The 4,651-nt window shown below is 40.6% G+C and overlaps 1 long non-coding RNA gene across 1 annotated transcript in view; it reads left to right on the forward strand.

Moving 5' to 3' along the window:
• The window catches only part of LOC103478904 (uncharacterized), a 55,122-nt gene that overhangs the window by 45,419 nt on the left and 5,052 nt on the right, over positions 1–4,651 (forward strand). Inside the window, exon 3 of the long non-coding RNA XR_535869.2 lies at positions 2,443–2,662. This is a non-coding gene — a long non-coding RNA (uncharacterized LOC103478904). The remainder of the gene's footprint in view (positions 1–2,442; positions 2,663–4,651) is intronic.

A 4,651-nucleotide genomic window follows, 5' to 3' on the forward strand; every position in this document is an offset into this window, starting at 1 on the left:
GCATTTTATGCCCACTGTAAGCATGGTAGAGGATCTGTGTTTCTGTGGGACCTTTGTTAGAATGCATGAGATCCTAAACTATTTGAAATACCAAACGTATAAAAAAAATAAAATAAAACATTTTAAAAAATCAATAATAAAAATAAATAATAATGCTTGGGACATTTATTTTGCAGGGAATGTTACGGTTGCTATGAGTGATTTTGTTAAAATACATTGATTACAATGGATTTACCCCCATTGTAATGGGGGTAAATCCCCACCAAGCCAAATGCACAGGAATGAAAAGTTAGATGTCATCAGTTCCTGTAATAAAAGTTTGTTCAGTTGAACAGTTGCTTCATGAGCAGCACTGCATGTCTGTGTTTTTGTTAAAATGATCAACCTTTCTAGGGAGCACATCCTCTCTCGTCCCGTCGTGTCTTTTTGAGTGAATGAATGAATGAATGAATGAGTGTTTACTGAAGGCCACCTGCTGCTTGTCACAGCGACGATGACGTCACGGTAACAGGACCGGGTCGAACTTCCTGTTCGTTCTGCCACGAATCCCGGCTGGCAGGAAAACACGAGAAGACGTCTCAGCAGAGACGTCTTCTCGTATCACTAAACGGCATCACTAAATGATGCCGTTCCCATCATTTAGTGATAGATTTAGTAGTTTTGAGTAGTTTGTTCTTTTTTTTTAATTCTATTTTTTTAACTCTTTGTTTTTTCTCTCTCTGCTGAAAACGCCAGTGAGAAATCAGAGGTTAAACTGAAACACGATCAGAGTGGAGAAATTTTACGTTTACAATCAAACCCGACTCTGACAGCTGGTTATTTCATCTTTAGTTTATTGTTGAGTTTTCTACGTTTCGCTATGTGACCAGTGGCTGATTCACTGTTTCTTCTGCAACCTTAAATCATTTCTCTCTAAAGCCTTCCTGTCTTCCTGTAACACATCATGTCATGTTTTACTTCTGTATTTGCTCACTCTGCCGGTCCACCAGTTCAATTAAACTAAAATAACTCATGTTTTTTATAGCTAGCATGGTAAACTTTGCAATGCGTTGGTCAGTGTTACCAGTCTGAAGTTAGATTACCAGTAAAACTATACTGTTATTACTGCTAAAGAAAAAACTGGGCCAGATTTTGATTATTCAACAGATAAACTTTCCAAGAGGAAGGCGTTGAAAGAACAGCTGGGATGTTTATTTTATTTGTTTGGCCCTACGTATCACCGGTTTGGTGTTTTATATTTTCCTGTCTACCACATCAGATCTTTGCACTCACTGTTCAGAATATCAAAATGTAGATTTTATGCCGTCTGTTTAGCTTGAAATTATTTGATTGCATGTGCAGGTTTTTCAACATGAGGTATGGCTGCCATAAAGACTTTTTTATGTTTGGGTCGGGGAGGGCAGACTCAACTTTCTTTTAGATTTTCAAAATAAGAGCCTAAAAAATGCCCCAATGAACTTCAAACAGCTTAGTAAAGCAAAAAGGTATTTTCTCCTTACAGATTTTTTGTTTTGCTTTTGTCACATCTTATTTGTTCAAGAATGTCAAACAAATGTTAACAAAATAAATASGAAGCCTTAGTTGTATTAGTAAAGGAAAAAGTTATCCGAACCCAACTGACCAACATGAAAATATGATTACCCTGCTGATTAAGTCATGAACAAATTAACTGGACAGAGTTATAGGGCCATTGTAGATAAAAGGAAAAACAACACCAACGTGAACAAAGGCGTGAATATTCACCAAGAAAACTCAATGATTTCTAGGTTATTTTACCATATTTACAAGAAAATGTAGATATTCTTTGACTATAAATAACAATTTTCATTGATTAAAGGGACTTATAATACACTAAAACTAGGATAGCTCTGACTTACGTCAGACATTTGAGACAAAAAAAAAAAGACATCCTGTAAGGTTTAAGCGTTAAATTTAGCGGATTCGCATCTGGAAAGTGAGAGTTGGGTTGCCTTGGGTCTTCCGGATCCCGTCGACGGCGTTCTGATAAATCATCCRGATGCGCTTATCTTCAAATTTACATCTTCAGTCTTGGAGAACATCTGGTGTTTTTTTTGTGGGTTTTTTTTGCTGCAAATGTCTCACTTTGTAAGCTTTGTAATTCTTTGAGGGTTTTTCCCGCGCAAATGTCCGATGTCACAACCCCAGAGARCATCTTTGTTTTGATGCAGCATTTCAATTCATGCTTTAAATAATAGGAAAATATTTTGTTTCTTCTCGCAATTGGATTTTTTCACATAAACGTGAAACTGATCTAGAAATTTCTTACTTTGTCTTTAGCAGAAGACATGCTCTTCTGCTGTCTTTTATTTACACTGGCCCTGATTCTTCGTCCTAATTCCTGCCCGTTTTTCTTCCAAGCACACTCCAAAGCGATGTGTGTTAACCCCCGTCCTTAGGGTTCACTTTCTCTGCATGTTTTAGGCGTTTCCCTGCTGCTTCACACCTGACCTAATTGAACGGCTGGCTGCCAGGCTTCAGCAGCACTCGGGCGACATGCTGAGGGAAGTAATTCAATCATCTGAGTCAGGTGTGGCTGGAGCAAAGAGACATCTGAAACAGGAAGGGCRGCCGGCCCCCCGGAGGACCAGGGCTGAGAAACGGTGCTCTGAAAGCACAGCAGGGCTCATTTGCCTCAGTTAAGGTGAGTCTTCAYGATTGAACACTTTCCCACAACTTGGCTAAAAATCACATCTACTGGAAACTTCCTCATCAGAAAAAAAAAAGAGAGAAACCCCAGAGATGACCAAAATGAAAACAAAAGTCTGTCAAACATTAAAAAGCAAACAACAAAAAAAAGAAATCTTGATGATTTTCCTTTGACTAGAGAGACAGAAATACTCTCGATGATTTAACTGCTAATAAAACATGGACGCCTGGCTAAAATCTCCCCAAGAGAGGTTTATTTTTAAATTTTTTATGRGTCTCGTAAAACAGAAGTTGAAGTTTGAGTCACAAATCCTAAAGAAAAGTGTGGAGGAAACAACAATGCAGGAAGAAAAAAAGCAAAAAAATAAATAAAAATGCCTGGTCCACAGTGAAAGGTGTCGGTGGCAGCATCTCCTCCTGCGGTTTCTCTTCTGCAGATGGGACTAAACTTTGAATATTTTTTTTTAGAAACCGGTCAGATCTGACCTCAGAAAGCTGCAGAGTGCAAGCAGGCGTGCAAAAAAAAAAAAAGGAGAGAATGATTTCACTGGAATAATAAAAAAAAGTTTTAAAATGTTCTCGTCAGATTTGAAAACTTAATGTGGCAAAAATAAAAAAACAAATCTGTGGGCAAACCTGAAGGCGACCATGGAGAAAAGTCTTACTTTCTGTATTTTTATTTATTCATTTCAGTCTAACAAGTACGTTTGTTTTGTGGTTAAATTGTACAAATCAATGCCATTCCATAGGTAGAACATTTTTGAAATGATTAATTATAGTCTAATATTTTGTGACAAACAAACGCCTCGTATTTAACAGGGTAGACAGACTTTTGAAAAGCTGCAAACACGCCGTCCCTCTGGGTGGAAGCCCAATAAATATCGCATCAGTTATATGCGCCTGTGTTAAATTCGGCAGCGCCGCGTCTTCCTGTACTGGATTAGTGACTTTATCCGAGGCTTTGCTGCGGTCCCAGGAGGCGTCGGCTCCAGAAACGGCCATCTGATTGGTAATTATGTAATGTAGTGAAATGCAATGCAGGAGCTTCCCTTGCAGCTTACAGGAAGTGAAGACACAACTTTGCAGAGTGAGGTAATTACTCTGCAGCCAAAGTCTGTCGCATCGAAACGAGAGCAGATTAATCGGGATTTGTTACGGGGGAACTTTTAATACGTTTATCAGTCAAAGAAGAGATTGAAAAACAAAAAAAAAACAAAAAACGGGAAGAGTCCTGTGTGGCGCACGCACACATTCAAACAGATAACAAGGTGCCAACAATCAGGGGAACAGCGTCTCCCTCCTTCCAGGACATCCCTCCCCCATGATGCCTTTTCATCAGTGATTTCAGGAAGTCCATTACTATTGCAGAAGGGTATCATGCTCCTGCTCCACAATCAATACTCTTCCATTAAGGTGATGAACGGTCCGTTTCCCCAACCGTCTGCAGTCAAGACAAATTCTCAGGACCCACTGATCCGAATCAGTCAGTGTCAGCGTGACAGCACAACAGCCCGGCGGCGTGAAGGGTAAGGAGAACGACTGGGCTGGGCGGAGGGTGAGGTGGTGGGGGGGGACGTCAGAACAACTTTCCCCTGAGCTCACATTTGGGCGCCAGCGGCATAACGGATGTTGCCTTTTACCTCAGCAGAGAAATTAGACATTAGTCGGTCGTTTCTCTTACCTGGACTTTTATTTGTCGAGTGTCCGGCGTCGTTTAAAACTCGTTTTCAGCRTAAGTTATGTTTTTCAGCTTAGCAGTGAAGATATCCATCCATCCATACATCCATTTTCTTACACCCTTGTCCCTTAGTGGGGTCGGGAGGGTTGCTGGTGCCCATCTCCAGCTAACGTTCCAGGCGAGAGGCGGGGTCACCCTGGACAGGTCGCCAGTCTGTCGCAGGGCAACACAGACACACACAACCATGCACACACACACTCTCACCTAGGGACAATTTGGAGAGGCCAATTAACCTGACAGTCATGT

This window comes from Poecilia reticulata, linkage group LG17 (assembly GCF_000633615.1).
Source record: "Poecilia reticulata strain Guanapo linkage group LG17, Guppy_female_1.0+MT, whole genome shotgun sequence".
NCBI classification, from domain to species: Eukaryota; Metazoa; Chordata; class Actinopteri; order Cyprinodontiformes; family Poeciliidae; genus Poecilia; species Poecilia reticulata.